General features: G+C 43.5%; 1 protein-coding gene across 1 annotated transcript in view; it reads right to left on the bottom strand.

The window, feature by feature from the left end:
- The window catches only part of COLGALT2 (collagen beta(1-O)galactosyltransferase 2), a 111,762-nt gene that overhangs the window by 93,580 nt on the left and 714 nt on the right, over nucleotides 1-17,468 (bottom strand).

Raw genomic sequence — 17,468 nt, 5'->3', positions numbered from 1 at the left:
GGCTCAAATATCATCTTCTCAAAAAGCCTTTTTCACCACCTTACGTATGAAGGACTGTCCTATCAAACTCTATACCCCAAACAACATACCTCATTACCTGGTTTTACTTTCTCCTTAACACATATCTTTTGAAATCAGCTTGTTTATTTATTTACTTGTTTATCATCACTGCCTCCCAGTACAGCATAAGCTCCATGGGAGCAGGGTCTAAATCTGCACATCCAGCACCTTACACAATGACGTTCACTGCATTCTTAGATTGTGCAGGTCAGGAGTTTATGACATTCATAGCTGGAGTCCCTCATGAGCTCCTACCTAGATGTCATCTGAAAGTCACACTGGGCTGGAAGATCCACTTCCTAGGTAGATCACTCACATGGCAGCAAGATGGTACGGCTGTTGGTTGGCTTTAGTTCCTCCTTACATGGGCTTCTCCTTGGGACTCTGTCAATGTCCTCATGGTGTGGGGAACAGCCCCTAAAGCAAGCAATCCATGAGACCATGGCAGAAAATGCAATGTCTTTTATGATCTGATCTTGAAAATCACACACCCTCACTGCCCCTGTGCTTTTGGTCACGTGGTTCAGGGTAATAGAAGACTACTGAAGGGTTGAACAACCAGCAGGCAAGAACCATTTGGGGCCATCGTGGAGCTTGGGTACCACACTACTGGTTACAGTTCGCTATTAAAAACAGCAGGCCTTTATGGTAAGGCAAGAAAATATCCATGCAACTCATATTTTTACATATGACTTCAATATTTAAAAGACATAATCACAGTTTTCTACTTCTCTATGGAGCCTGAAAAAAGTATCAAGTTCTTCTTAGTGACAGAATTAAATGAAAACAATCGTAAAATAACAACTGCTCTCTCTCTCATTTTTTCGTTTAACAGCAAGTTACTGGATTTTGTTTCGCTATCTATTTAGTTGTGGATGTGCAGCACTCCAGCTCTTTGAAACGTAAAAGCGAGGTTAAGGCCAAGTTCACACTAAGCTGGGAAGAGTTCAAACAAGTATTTGGAAGCAGGTCCCCAGACAGGATCTGCAGCCCATGTCTCTTTTGAGACAATGACATGTGCAATTCTTCTACCAAAAATGACCTCACTTGTTAACATTGATTATTCAGAGGTCTGGAAACCACAGTGTATTATTTTACCACCCAGGGTGAAATTAACTACAGACTGGAGCCATGTGTAACCTTGGTCTTTTCAGGGATCAAAGGCCAAGCAAGGCAAATAACTTTTTTCAAAGTTGCTAAAAACAAGAATTAACCTGTCTGAATTTTTTAAAGTCCTAATCATTTTTTACAAGGTGATATGAAAAAAGCTTCTCCTAATTACTTCAGATAAGATACCTGAGTTTCTAGTATTGCCAATTCTACCCATAAATAAACAGGGCAATCCATCAATAAGTTAATGAAAAACTACCTAGAAAAATGCTTCTTTGGAAAAATAGAAAGGAAACAATTGAAAAAGAGAAACAAGAATGAAATCCACAATGTTAGTAAGAGTAGTAAGTAAAAGTAAAAGCAGGGAGATTTCATTAGAATGAGAACCCCCCAAAATCTACTCCAGGGGAAATGGTTTTGGAAGGTAAAACACAGACCACGGTTTATTTATCTTCTCCTCCTTTGACATCCAAAAGATTAAGTATTCCCTTCAGGGAAACTATTTGCTTTCTAGCTCAAAGCTACAGAATGTCAATGCAATTTATTTTCTAAAACTTGACAGCAGATATACAGATTAGGGGAAGCAACACCAAATCTCAGAGACCTTATTTCATAGAAGAGAGGCAAAGCTTCAAAATCCATTTTACTTCACGGCAGAAACTGTTTGACCCTCTGTCCCTTGAGATCACATTTACTGTTATATCAGAAGAACAGCTTATTAGGGCCCTTTATGCTACCATGCCTGAGTCCCAGTGTGACTAAGACATCCTAGGAGAAATGTATTTAATTCAGGGACTCAAAACAACTGGCGCTAGATTGTTAGGGAACAGGCAGAGGGCTTACGGCTCGAGGGAATCAACTAAGCAGACAAAATCAGAGAAAGCTGAGAGAGGCAGCCAAAGAGCAGTGCTTTCTTTCTTGAGATAATTCTGATCCAATAAAAGGTTTTGCTTTTTTTTTTTTTTTTTCTGGTTACAGCTCAGAAAAGAATTTGATTTGAGACACTGAGCCCCAAGAATGTTAAGTCAAAGAATCACCAATGGAGCACTCTTTGATAAAAAAAAAAAAAAAAAAAAAAAAAAAAAAAAAAAAAAAAGTGGTGTTGCTTTCTGGTTTTATCTTGATTTTACATAAATTCAAAATCAGAAGACAAATCAAGCAGCGTCAGGAAAGGACACAGTCCCACCCAGCTTCATGTTACAAGGACCTTTCACACACACTCATGTTCCTGGCCTCAGAAGGCATCACTGCAGACCAATCTTCAGCATCTCTACCATATAATGACACCACTGTGAAGCAAAGCCTCTCCCTGGGGAACAACTATCACTTCAGTGCAATAATCTAGTAGCCTGGTGAAACTTGACCTCCAACTGCCAGGTTCTCCCAGTGTCCACATTGTGCACGCAAGCTGCTTTCCTCATATGATAGACTGAGCAAAACACGTCAGCCTGTAGGCTGGCCAGAAGGTTTTGCAAAAAATAAACATATGTTGTTTCCCATCACGATGGCAAATGTCAAACTCCTGTTTTCACCTTTTCCAAAAACAGGGGGCCTTCTAGGGAAGACTTGCCCTTTCTTATTTTGCATGCTTGAGAAAGGCAAATTTAATGAAACACCTGCAATGTGGATACTCAGGCTGCAAATACTCCACCCCAAGCATCGCCAGCAATGATTTTCCCAGTGTTCGGTTTGGGAATGATCTCTTCTGACATAATTTTCTGGGTTCCTTTTCTTCCCATCACAGCTCTTATTTTGGCTGTTGTCGTTCATAAAGAGATAAAGGTATTTTCTTTCAGATTAGAGGTCATGTTAGTTATATATATATGAGAGAGAGATTTTAAGGAAGTGGCTCACAATTCCTGGCAGTTGTGGAGATTGGCAAGTTCAAAGTCTGTGTAGTGGACCATCAGGCTGGAGATTCAGGGAGGAGCGACACTGCAGTTTAAGTCCAAAGTCAGTTTAATAGCACAATTCCTGCTTGGTTGAGGTGGTCAGTCTTTTATTCAACTCAAACCGTTGACTGATTGGATGAGGCCCAACCACATGATGGAAGGCAACTTGTGCTCAGAGCCCACTGATTTAAATGTAAATTTCATCTAAAAACACACCCTCTTGGAAAAATCCAGAGTAATGTCTGACCACCTCTCTGGGTACCATCACCCAGCCAGGTTGACCTATAAAATTAGCCATCACAAAGGGCAAAACATTTTTTTGAATTTTATAATTTCATGTAGCAATGAGCCATGAGTCTGTTCACCACGGACATGAGACACAGATACGTCAAAACTACTGAAGAAGTAAAATATAAGTATAAATAAAGAAATGAAGGGGCGCCTGGGTGGCTCAGTGGTTAAGCGTCTGGCTTAGGTTATGATCTTGCAGTTCGTGGGTTCAAGCTCCGCGTCAGGCTCTGTGCTGACAGCTCAGAGCCTGGAGCCTACTTCAGATTCTGTGTCTCCCTCTCTCTCTGCCCCTCCCCTGCTTGTGCTCTGTCTCTCTCTGTCTCAACAACAAATAAAAACATTAAAAATTTTTTAAAAAACAATAAAGAAATGAAGACCCAAATGACGTCTCAAATAACATAGCAACAGAATGAGCTGCTTCACTTTACGTGGTATCAGTGGTAGAACTACAAAAACTTAGGAAAGCTTTTACAGATCAGCCTACCCACAACTCATTGTATAGGTGAAGAGACCAGGGCGAGGCAAAGAATTCAAGAAAATCTGAAAATGTGGCAGTGCACGGCATAGACGAGGCAAAAGAGCAAACAGCTAAGAAAGCCAGATAAATCGGGTACTGGAATGCCCTGTGTGGAATGTGGCCGAATACTTTCCAGGTTCTTTTCTGAGCGGAGATAAAAATTACTCTCTGTTGTCTAAACACACCACCCTTGGGCAGCACAGAGAGAGATAGAGACAGCTCAAGGGCAGGCTGGATGATTGTATCAAACTGACCTGTTATCAAAAACTGGCCTCTGTATATCCAAACTCCAGATAATCCTATCACGGATAACTAAGAGTCCAATTGCTGCCTTTATTTTGACAAGATGCATGGGAAAATAAATGAGGGTTTGGCCCTTACCACACTGACATCGGCCAAGACTGGCCAGTGGGCCTGAGGCTTCCATGCTTCCCAGAGGGACCCTTAATACTCTGACTTTCATGGGGAGAGGGAGTTCAGTCTATATGAGCAAGCTACTGCCATTTCCTTTTTAGACAAATGCCTGCACTTCTCCTTCAGTTCAGCAGTGTTTGCACAGGCCTTAGGAAAAGCTATTAAGATTCAACACCAGGGGCTCCTGGGTGGCTCAGTCGGTTAATCGTCTGACTTCAGCTCCGGTCATGATCTCACAGTTTGTGAGTTTGAGCCCCACATTGGGCTCTGTGTGGGCAGCTTGGAGCCTGGAGCCTGCTTCAAATTCTGTCTCCCTCTCTCTCTCTGCCCCTCCGCCACTCACATTCTGTCTCTCTCTCTCAAAAATAAACATTCCAAAAAAATTAAAAAAAAAAAAAAAGATTCAGCACCATTATCAGAGGGGACTTGGCAGAATCTAATCTTTTTTGGAAGACAGAAAACTGGCCCAGAAGTGGGGCTGTAACCTTCAGTCACCTGCTGGCACTGGTGCAATCCGATGCCTAAGCAATGAGGATCCAGTGTGTCTTTGATGCCCAGACAAGGCTTTGAAGCGGAGTCAAGACCGCAGGACAAAGGCAGCACTGTTTATGCAAATCTGGAAACAAAAGACGCTAAAATCCAAAGCCATTAAAAGTAACATCAGAAACCCAACACCCAGAGATGATTAGAAGCTCTGCACCAGTATGAAATAGAATGCCTGAAAGCAAGGCCGGGCAACACACCAAAACACATACTGCGGGAAGGAGTCCTGAGCGGCCGGGGCTTGGCAAGATGCGCTCAGAAGCCTTGATCTAGGCAGCTCCCTTAGCCAAGGGGAAGCATCTGTGTGCCACAGGAAGGAGGCGCTGGGCTGCCGCTGCTTCTGCACCTGGTGCACACAGTCCCTTCATGAGAAGTTCCAACACGCGCCCTGAGGTTCCACTATGGCTTGCAAAGCCAGCCGTCCTGTTGCCCTGTCCCTTGGCAGTTTGGTCGTCATGTAGCACATGCCTTCTGCGGAACACAAGGCTCTTAGTGAACACCTTTGGGCGCAGTATACAACAGGGTGAAATACAGTGAGCTTCTGGGGCACCTCGGTGGCCCAGTCGGTTAAGCATCCGACTCTTGATCTCGGCTCAGGCCATGATCTCATGGCTTGTGAGTCTGAGCCCCACATCGAGCTGACAGTGCTTGGAATTTCGTCTCTCCTTCTCTCTGCCCCTCCCCACTAGTGGTCTCTCTCTCTCTCTCTCTTTCAAAATAGAAATAAACTTTAAAAAAAAAAAAAAAAGAAAGAAATATAATGAGCATCTGAAAAACTTTAGATTCATTTATTTATTTATTTGCCCACTCCAAAAAGATCTAAGTTTGGGCAGATGGTCCAGAAAACACCAATCATCCAGAGTTATGATTCGTGAAAATTCTTCAGCTATGGTCACTTCCATGAAGGACATGCTACTGTCAGATTGGAAAGGGACTCCAGAGAACATCTCATCCAAAGGTTCTCAAGCCTGGTGGCACCTTGCCACCCCTTGGGAAGCTTTTAAAGTATGTCACTTGCCCTGGCCCTACCCCAGAAATTCAGACTTAAATGGTCTGGGGGGTTGGGCCCAGGCATCGGTGTCTTTGAAAACCTCATCAAATGATTCTAATCAGTGATTTGAGAACCACAACCTTAGCGAGGAAACTGAGGCCCAGAGAGATTAAATGGCTTCCATAAAATGAGTGTAAATAACTCCTGCAGCCCTTTCACAAGACAACTTACGTAACAAAATAATGACAACTGCACACCGAGAGAAAGATGAACGACGCTGCTCTTGGCTAGAGGCAACTGTCCCAGAGACCCCCAGGTACACCAGGCCTCACCTTCCTCCCCAGGTGACTAGTATCTTTTTCGTGGGAGGCACTCGAACAGCTATAGAGCAGCTCACATCCTTGAGAAGAAAAAGGCATAAAAAAGAAAATGGATGCATAATTCGAGAACTTTCACTATGGAATTTTTGACAGACCTGTCACCAAAAGAACACAGTAAAACTAGGATGTGGAAAGCAGGACATGTAGCAACTGAGTTGTGATCTTTCCCAGAGTTAGCCGACTGTCGGTGGGGTCGTAATAACACTACTATGCCAAGTTAGAACGCACCTTTGTAAAGTAGCAACTGACTCACAACAATCCTTTGTACAGCAGATTAGAACAGTGTGAATTCCCAAAATGTGTATTTTGATTTCATATGTAATGAAGATCCCAGGCTTAGGGACTTTATAATATCATCTAATTAAGGCCGAACTGCCAACTACTAGAAGCAATTTGATAGACTATTTTTCACAAGTGAGGGGAGGAGGTCTTCATGACAAGCCAAAGAGAAAACCAAAGGTAAGAAAATTACAAGCAACAAAGGAACCAAGCTTAGGGAATACGAGGACTGAAGTGGTTTAAATGACTCCTTTTTATTTAAAGAAAATGCACTGATTTGGTTTCCCTCCACTCTATTGAGAGATGTTCATCAATAGATGTCTTTTCTTCCGTGAAACTAAATGCTTGATGAGCTCATGATGGAAATAGACTGAACAAAGAGAAGGGTTTGAAGGAGTGTCATTTCATACTGAGCCCCAGTGCAAGGTCCTGTATATAGTAGGAAGCTTGGGACACTGCTTTAAAAAACAAAACAAAACAAAACAAAACAAAACTTGTCTAAAAAGAGCCACTGTTGGAAGGAGGGAGAACACATGTGCTTGGCTCAGTAAAAAACACAAATGATACATGCCTGGCAAGCCTCTCCTTTGTAATCCTGTACCTTACTACTTCTCTTAATGAGAAACCCCTTTAGCCTTCTTGATTGCTTAAGCATCTGGATCTTGAGTTTAGAAGATTACACAATATACCAACTTTCCAAGTTCTGAAAATCCTATGGCCTGCGCCTTAGATGGATACACAGCCTTCAGTCCTTTCATGATGGTCCTTCACTCCTCCCAGGGCCTTCAGGGAGCTCAGGTCTTGTAGTTCCCAAACCCACAGGTGCATCCAAATCACTCATATACATGTTTAAGATACAGATTGCCAGGCCACTCCCACAGGCCATCTGATCGAATGTGTCTGAAAAGGGGCCCAGAAATCCACATAACTAATAAATGCCCTAGGTGTTGCGGCCCCTGAGCTAGTATTTAGGAACCACTAGTTGAAGCCCAGCAGCCTTAAACCAAAAGGTTGGCAGAACAGTAATGAGGGCCATGTCCACTTGTCACCAATGAACTTGACTAGTGGGGGTGAGTTCACTTTTAGGCCACCTCAACTACTAATTTCAACATGATCACTTGGATTTATCCACATAGATAGTCTGTGATGGCCAAATAAATAAAAGGATGTACATAATAGTTTTTTAGTCCATTGCTTTGTAAATTTGTAGTATGTCTCAATAAAGAGAATTTTCTATGGTGGAAGTTAATGTGCCCAGTTCATCTTAAGGTCTAGCAAGATTAAGGAAAGGCAGAAAGATTTATACTTTTTGTAATTTTCAAAAATATTTTAGTATGCTAGTTGTTCCAAGCCTTCCATACCAACTCCACAAAATCCATCTGAAACCCCAGACATGATCTGATGGGCTGAATGCTCTCCCATCCCCCACCCCCATGCTTCCAGAAGAAGGACTGCAGTAACGTGGGGGCTGCATTAGGCTTCCTGTTCAATGGTGCGGTGATGACTTGAAAAATCCTGATTCCGCTTGGCAGTAACTTTCCACTATCTTGGCGGGTCTTAACCATAATCACTGTGGTGTGTGGAGCTTGGACAGCTTATGGGGCTGGCTGGAAACCAAGAAACTAAAAAGCAGTCCAGCGGTCCAGCAAGGGACTCCGTGTGGGGAATACCACAGCCCCAAATGTCCACAACCACATTTCTCACAGATATCCCAGGAATTTAAGTTCCACTCTTAGTCTCCAGAAAATTTTGCCTTTCCCAAGACCCCAAAAAGCAGCAATTTCTCACTTAACATGATTTTTTATGGAAAATGCCAATCAATGTACATCGGTTCCATTCCCTTTTCTCAGAATCATCTCTAGTTCTACGAGAAGAGGAAGCTTTCCATAGCCTACTGTCCTCCCCACCTCCAAAATAAAGAATGGGGATTGGAAAGAAAGGGTTCTACTTCCCTATTGTCCAAAACGGAGGCACTTATAGCTACCTTCATGGTGTTCTTGGGTTGACCGCTGTCTTAGTCTGTCCTAACAGATGTAGGCTGCTATAAGAACATACCACAGACTGGGTGGCTTACAAACAACAGTTTGGTTTGTTGTTGTTTTGTTTTGTTTTGTTTTGTTTTTTATAGCTCTGGGAGCTAGAAGTCCAAGATCAGGAAACCAGCATAGTCAGGTTCTGGGGAAGGCCCTCTCTCAGAATGCAGTGTTCTTGTGTCCTTACATAGCAGAAGGGGTGAGGATCTCCCTGGAGGCTCTTCTTCCAAGGACACTAATCCCATTTATGAGAGTTCCACCCTCATGACTTAGGCGCCTCCCAAAGACCCCACTTCCTAATACCAGGGCTTAGGATTTCAACACATGAATCTTGAGACAGGATGGGGGGGTGGGGGGTGGGGTGAGGGATACAAACACTCAGACCACAGCAACAGCCAAACTGGCGAACATTTCATTTTAAGGACCTCCTCTCTCTCCTGCCTGACACATCCTTCAATAGACATTTAAGTAATTCAACCTAGAGGGTCAAGAATTCTCCCAATGCAGCCAATGTATCACTTAAACCAGGTACTCATGAGAATGCTTTAAAGGAGACCTAGCCCCACACTCAGCCTCCCACCATATTCTTAGGGCAGATGCAGCCCAGGACCATTGCTCACATTATTATTTGTATCTCTGAAATGCACATCTTCTAAGGGGTCTTGGGACATTAATCAGAAATGCTGGGGAGTGGAAAGGGTTATTTTTCATTATGTTTGCAGAGGTAGAAATCTCATCAGCTAAACCAACAAGTCAGGGACAGTCCTCAGCTTGATGACTATGCCAAACAACCAAAATAATAACAATTGTTGCCTCAATTAAATGGGACGTGTTACAAAGTCGTAAGTTCGGCCCTGGAGGGATGTCATGAAGTTGTTATTGGAAGTCTAAATCTGAAAAGATTACTGTATAGTGCTCCTAGAGAGGAAGAGAAATGCCCTCCAGACAGATCTAAGGTTTAATTTATGCAAGAGACTTGGCTAATGCCACCAACCACAAACGCTGCATTTTCATGGAACTGAACGGCAGCATGTTCCAGTGAATTAATTACAGCCACTCTATTTATATTCTGCATGGCTTTTCAATGATTACCTATAACAGGATTCTTTTTTACTTTTATGAACATTAACACATAGCTTTTCTACCAGAGGAATGAAGAACTGAGGGAAAAGTAATATGATCTTGATCTTTTTACCACTAGGTCATTCACTGGCAGCTTGCCATGACTGCTCCTTCTAGAAAGCTTGAGTCCTAGTGCTCCTGAAGCATCTGAGCAAGGGTCACCACCCAAATGCCTATAGGGGCCAGGCAAGTCATGTTGAAGAGCCAGACAGCGATTGCAGGGAAGGGGCTGAGCAGGGATTGTAATCACATGCAGGATGGGCCTGATAGGAATGTGACTTCCTGGACAAAGTCCAGGAAACAGTGGATCCTCAGCCCCAACAATCACTACCATGTACAAATGCAGGCCTGGCCAGGGAGGTGCTAGTTATGCAGGCTTGCTCAGTTTGTGAAGTTATCCAGTTATACCTTTATGATATCAGTTACTTTTTGGATATATATTGTACTTCATTTGAAAAGTGTGTGTTTTGGGGGCGCCTGGGTGGCTTAGTCCATTAAGCGCTAGAGTTCAGCTCAAGTCATGATCTCATGGTGCGTGGGTTTGAGCCCCATGTCGGGCTCTGTGCTGACAGCACAGAGCCTGGAGCCTGCTTCAGATTCTGTGTCTCCCTCTCTGTCTGCCCCTTCTTGGCGCTCTCTCTCTCTCTCTCTCCCCCTCAAAAATAAATAAATGTTGAAAAAAAAAAAACTGTGTGTGTGTGTGTGTGTGTGTGTGTGTGTGTTTTAATGGACTTAGGGCCAGATCTTCCAGCGGTCAGGGCACAAGGACAAGGGAACAGGTATAAGTGTAATCAAGAAGGTACTCAGAGAAACTACCTGGAACAGGTGTTGTGTGAAACTGGCTTTTTCTGTACCACCCAGGGCATGAGCATAGGTGGCTGACAGGGTTTTAAAAAGCTGGGATTAAATAGATTTTAAAACATCACACTTATGCAGAACAGGATTTATAAAACAGTCATATTTTGGTTAACATTAGAAGAATACACATATATGCACAGAAAGTTTCTAGAAGAATGTATAATGATCTGTTAACATTCTTGCCCCTGGAAGGTGGTATAGAGTAGAAGGGAGATTTACTTTTTATCATGTTTCCATTTATACTGTTTGAATCTTTATTATCGGAGCGTATTACTCTTTCAATAGAAACAAAAAAAAAATCAGGAGAGAAAGTTCTTAAAATCATTAACTTACTATTAAATAAATCTACAAGGCCCCTAAAGAATTTCAGAATTTTTTAAATCAGCAATTTTTGATACGCTCACAGTGTAAGTGCAATTAAATGAACAAGTCACTCCTTTGAGAATAAAGATGTCGTGACATATACAATAGACACATTGTAATTCCTGATGAATAATAGCTCTGGTTTAAAGACATACGGTGAAACCTTTTCGTAATATGGTAACTGGGGAACAAGACAAACAATGGTTACTCATTTTTTTTCAGACATTAACTCCACTGTACCCAGCATTGTTACATTATTTAAAGAAATGGGCAGAAATGAGCCTTATAATAGTCTTACCCTTGTCCCTATGTAAACCTTATAATGGCCCTACTATACTGTGCCGAAGGCTTGAAGACAGTGCCACACAGTGATATGACCCATGTGTACGTTTAAAAGTGTTGGAAAAAGGATCGAGGCACAACCAGCAGCCTTCATGGTTACAAAGCTTCCATTGTTCATTCCTACGACCACCAGAGACAGTCAAGGGAGACGACCACAAGAAGCCTGCTTATGTACCTGGAGCCACAAAGAAGCTCAGTGGTAGAATCACCTGGAGAAAGTTGCTGAAGACAAACCAGTAAAACCAAACCCTACTTAGAATCACTGGCACGTGCCTTTAAACCATGAGTGATATTTGATATGAAATAATCAGTGTCAAAACAGCCACACAGGGGGGCGCCTGGGTGGCTCAGTCGTTTAAGCATCCTACTTCTGCTCAGGTCATGATCTCACAGTTTGTGAGTTCCAGCCCCGTGTCGGGCTCTGTGCTGACAGCTCAGAGCCTGGAGCCTGCCTCAGATTCTCTGTCTCCCTTTCTCTCTGCCCCTCCCCTGCTCATGCTCTGTCTCTCTCACTCAAAAATGAATAAATGTTAAAAAAAAAAATTAAAAAAAAAAACAGCCACACAGGGCTTAAAATCTAGAAATCTGTTACCTCATCCCAATACTTATTCACTGTATAATATGTGAGGGGAAAATCCTTTAATTGCCCCGTATTTTGGTTCCCCCCATCCATGGACATCAACTAATAAAATAGAACCAGGAGAATTGAGGGGTCCTTTTATTAGTCATTTCAGTTTTTGGCCAAAGGAAACACATAATTCTGAGGCCCAAACATGTTTTGAAATTGGAGGGTGGGGAGATGATTGATAGTTTTGTCCAACCATTTGGAAGAAGGTTGAGTTGAAGGGTCAACCAAATCTAAGAACACTAATTGGAAAGGCTGAAAAAACTGATGCTCTGTTTTGCCAGTATAAACCCCAAATGCTGCAGCTCCCATGAATATGAAAGTGTTGCCTTAGTCATTGGCCACTAACAACACTTGACAGATTTCTTTCTGTTGCTATGTGGCTGTGATCATAGCAAGTGATCTGCATATTTACGTACAATTTAGTCTCATTCTGTCCCTATGAAATCCACCAACATAAAGCCGAGGTCAGTAACTAGAAAGTGCCTAAGCTAAGTGATGAAATTATCAAGACAGCGGAAGGGAACCACTGAGTCCCTTGTGTCATTCAAGCAGAAGGGGCCATTCTTGTTTGGAAGAAACACTGGCACTCTTCTCTTCCTAAGTTGGGTCAACTGACAGAAGCAAAAACTAGAACTAATTGGTCCTTTCTTGATCTTAAACAGACCATTTGTATTCAGTCTGGGCCATTAGCTGCCTGAGTCACATCCTGGCTCTGCCATGTCCTACCCTTGTGACCTCAGGCAAGTTATTTAAATTCTCTGTGCCTCAGTGGCCTTCTGTGTAAAGGGAGGAGAGTAACAGCACCTTTTGCCCAGGGTTGTTGTCAGGAGTAAATTAGTTATCCTATCAAAAGGTGTAGTTTTCATTAATAGATAAATGTTAGCTTTTGTTATGCTTATGCTTTTTTTCTTGGAAAGATGATAAAGAGAGTTCCTTGTGAATGTATTGTTTTAAAAATCTTCATTTGGAAAGAGAAAGGTAAAGGAGATGGGACCAAAAGGAAAAGATGGATAGGACTAGTGTCCTATTGTCCACTTAGTAGCATTTACATCAAAGACCTTGTCCATACATTATTTCATTTACTTGTTAAAATAACTCTTGGAGGTAGATATTATTATTAGTTACTTCCAGATGAGGAAACAACTCTTAGTTAGAGGTTCGCTGATGTGCCCACAATCACACAGGAGATCTGAAGCCTAGCATACCTGACTATAAGCTTGAATACTCCCTCCTCGGTACCACTAAACCACCAGGCTGGGAAAAAATAAGAAAAAGAAGGTGGGAAAGTGAGGAAAACAGACTAATGGAGAGAAGGGGACCCACACATCATCTACCTTTTCACCCAGAAACTAAAACTTCTGTCCACAGGTATAACATAAACATTTCATGTCAAGACTCTGATGATAAAATGTGATGTTGTTCTTGCTGGTGCTGAAAACCATCATTAATAGTAGTCCGGGGGGTGCCTGGGTGACTCAGTAGTTTGAGCGTCCGACTTCGGCTCAGGTCATGATCTCACAGCTCGTGAGTTCGAGCCCTGCATCGGGCTCCGTGCTGACAGCTCAGAGCCCGGAGCCTGCTTTGGATTCTGTGTCTCCCTCTCTCTCTGCCCCTCCTGTGGTCACGCTCTGTCTCTGTCTGTCTCTCAAAAATAAATAAACATTAAAAAATTTTTACAAAACTAGTAGTTTGGAACATGTTATAAATACATGTATATTAGTGTGTCTAGTTAAACTTTCGCCAAAATGCTACTGGTTGAGCATCAAGGAGTGGAGAATAATCCAAGGTAGTCTTCCAAATACTGCACCAATAAAGTAGTGTGCAAAATGTCGGGATCAGCACCCCAGAACAAGCTGACGCTCATCAACGTTTTTGTTGATGTCAACAGAAACCCATCTCTTTATTTAGAAAGCCATGCATCGGTTCCTAACGTAGTATACTACTGTTCAAAACTTTACCAAATGAAATGCCCAAATTGTTCTGTAATTACATGGCAGTTACTGTCTTATGATTGCACAGACTGAATCCCTGCTGGTTTTCCACAGGCAACAGTCAGCTCTCCAAAAAACAAACTTAATGTATCTTTTGGGCCAAATGTTTTTCCTTATGCCCTGCTCCATTTTTCATTATCATGGTACTTGGCACTCTCCCCTTAATCATAGGTTTGAGAAGAGGGATGAAGTCAGCCTTCCCTCTGTTGCTAAGGCCACTGTCCATGGCTCCACTGAAGAGCGCCCCCATCAGTGCACACAGTTCCACGCGGTTCCCTGCATCTCAGCACAGCAGGGATTCCCATGAACTCAGTGCAGGTTTTAATTAGAACACAAGGAACTTCTTGGGCACAGTTCCTTAGTTATGACATTTGAAGGAAAACAATTCGCTTGGTGGGGTCTTGAGATCAGACAGGTAAATGTGACAGGTTTTCCTTTTGCCTGGTACAAAGGATCTCTAAAACATAAACTTTTCTTAATTCAGTCTCATCCGGATAAACTTAATGCTAACTGAGATAACGGCCCTCACTGTCCAACAGCAAACGTTTTCAGGGCAGTTTACTGGTACCGACTGTGAATATGGTCCAGAACTTCCGGTGAGAAAAAAATTACAGCATCGGGAAGCTTGCATGTGCTCACGTGAACCACACCTGCCACGCATACAGGAAAGAAGTCTTATCAGATGCTCCTCTGATGTCAGAGATAAGCAGATGAATGAGAAGGGTGAGTGTGCACAGAGCTCCTGATCTAACATTAAATGGAAGTTGGCAGCCTGACTCTGTGTCCCACCTGGTTCTGTTGTGTAAAGTTCAGGGTAGCTGACGCCATTTTTGGCACTGGCCATTTCTGACATCAGGGTATGCTGGCTTTGCGGAGTGGATGTTAGCTAGCCCCTTGGGCATCTCAGAGTGTTGAGTAGAGCCTGAAACTGAGAGTCTAGAAGTAAGTAATTGGCAGAAGGTCCTCGACGCTGTAGCATCCTAACCTGAGTTACTGTTTCCTCCTGGAGGGTAATGTCCCATAACCTTCACAGCCAAATACTCCTCTAGTGCCAGTCTCAAAGTTAGCAGCTCCAATGGTACAATGCAATGAGTTTGGAGATTTGCAATCAGTAAGCCTGCCACCTGCTTTATCGCCCCTGGCAAGAAATTCTGGTTAATGTTCCAGTGTCTTTTTTCCCCCATGCGGTTCCCTCTTTCTGGAACCCTCCCTACCTCCCAGGTTTTAGTGGATTCTTATTTGTCTTTCAAAACTGGGTTCCAACTAAGGGTCAATTCTCCTCAAGAAGGTTTCCATGACCACACAACTGCCCCAATCTGACTTAGAAGTCCTTTGTCACTCCCCTAAACCCTATAAATGTCATTTAGATGATCTTATGCTGCCCAGTAAAAAGAGCCATATTTGTCTGTGAGAAGCCACATTACTCAACTATTTTCAGCTGGAGCCTGGCAGAGTGCCTTGATCTCACAAAAGATGGTCATTTTGAGTGTGTGTTTGTACAACCTCTCCGTGCCTCAGTTTTCTCATCCATAAAAGGGTATAATCATAGTACATGCCTGGTAGTGAATGTAAAGTGTTTAGAATCATTGTGAGCTCTCATTAAGCATTTGTGAAATTAATAAATAAATGCAATCTTAAGTCAGTTACTTTAGATATACTGTCTTCTTTTATGAAATGGAGATACTTGTATTTCTTTACAGAACGGCAGCAAGGATCAAATAAGATGACATAGTTAATGAAAGTATTTTGAGAGCTGTAAGCGCTTGAGTGGCTCAGTCAGGCAAGCATCTGACTTCAGCTTAGGTCATGATCTCTCAGTCAGTGAGTTCGAGCCCCGTGTCGGACTCTGTGTTGAGAGATCGGAGCCTGGAGCACGCTTCAGATTCTCTGTCTCCCTCTCTCTCTGCCCGCCCACTCACACTCTGTCTCTCAAAAATGAATAAATGTTAAAAAGGAAAAAAAAAAAAAAAAAGAAGAGCCTTTAGTGGTTAATGCAGTGGTTGCCCAAAACCTATTCAAGCCTTGGATTTTTTTCCCCTAACTTTCCAACACTGGCCATAAGGGACAAGGTACAGTTACATGGACTATTAACAAGGGTAAGGGAAAATAGGTCCCAAAAGCCAGTGCAGAAATGGAATACTAGCCACCTGAAAAGAACATCAACGTCCGCAGAATGCGGAACATCCAGAGGACTTCGGAGGCACAATCATCGCTGCTTGATTCTGATCATATCAAAAATCCATGGAATTCAAGAGCCGGAACGAACTTTTGAAATCATTCATTCTAAATTCCTTCATTCTACTGATGAGGAAACGGATGTCTATGGATCCTCGGCCACTGGCCCAAAGCCACAAAACAAGTTAGTGACAAACCACTTGCCTCCTCATTCATAGCCTATAGGTGCATATAGATTTAGTTTGTCCCAAGTTCCCACCACTATCTTTTTAGGGTGGACTTCAGGGACAATCCTGGGTTCCAGTTCCAGTTTTACCATTTATTACTTTGGTGACTCTGAGTTATTGAACGGGTCGTAGTCACAGCTGCTCTGTTTGTAAAACAGGGATCCTAGGGTCTCTTTCAGAAGTTCACCCTATGATAGAAGAGGTAATGTCTGTATATCAAGCAAAGCCTGTGCCTAGTACCTGCTTCACCCTTCACTAACTTCCTATACTAACTATTGTAATGTTCTTTAAACCAAACAAATGCATAAAGACCAAGACTATCTTATAAAACATCTTCTTTGAAGAAAGCATCTAAGAACTGACAGCTGTGAAGTTTTCTTTGGTATTGAAGTGGTTAAAAAAAAAAAAAAAGCCTTCTTTCTGGTTGAAACCCTGGCTGCCCCACCGTTTCCACATAACGTGCCCTTGTCCGTGGCCGCAGTCACGTATAACGGGGTATATAGTAAAGCAGTGTATAGGGCAGTGCTGCACTCTGTGACTTGTTTGCTTTCTCACCTCTGCACCTCTCCCACCAGGTACCGCTAGGCTGCCAATTCCAGCTCCTGCTTTATCCTTCCTCCTCTCTTTCTGCCCAACCACGGCTTTAACGATGCGTCCCGTCCGAGGACAGCTCCCTTCATCAACGCAGGAGAGAAACTGCTCGGGAGTGACCTGGGCTCTGTCTTCCTCAGAAGCCCCCTTGTCCACGTACCTGGCTGCCTATCTCTCCTGGCGGGTGTCCAGTTCCTCCTCCACAGGCCTTTCAGCGGCTCCCCCTGACCACCAACTCCTCGCCCTCCGGTACCTGCGTTTCTAAAAGGTGCGGGACTAGACCGAGTTCTAAAAGTTGGTGCGCGCAGCCACCTGCACTGATGCCCTGGCCCTCCCCGCAACAAACACAGCACCAGGCGCGGGGCTCTATCCTGGGACAACAAAACTTGGCCGTCTGCCTTCTCCAAGGCAGCTCCGTCCCCAGGACACCGTACCCCAGGGTGTCCCGCGCGGTCTGCATCAACGGCAAGGAATGAGCCCCAGGAGGATGCACTGGCGCGGACAGCCGCGGTGGTGGCGCGGCTGGGAAGACACGGTGTGCCCCACCTAACCTCAAACTCTGAGTCCATATCCCTTCTCCCCCCACCGCTCACCCTGCCATCCCCTGGAGAACCAGGAGCCACTATTCTTGGCTCGGAGGCGGGGGCAGGAGCCGGGCACC

This window comes from Lynx canadensis, chromosome F1 (assembly GCF_007474595.2).
Source record: "Lynx canadensis isolate LIC74 chromosome F1, mLynCan4.pri.v2, whole genome shotgun sequence".
In the NCBI taxonomy this organism is placed as follows: domain Eukaryota; kingdom Metazoa; phylum Chordata; class Mammalia; order Carnivora; family Felidae; genus Lynx; species Lynx canadensis.
Note: the sequence above shows the minus strand (reverse complement) of the source record. Positions and strands in the feature narration are given on the sequence as shown.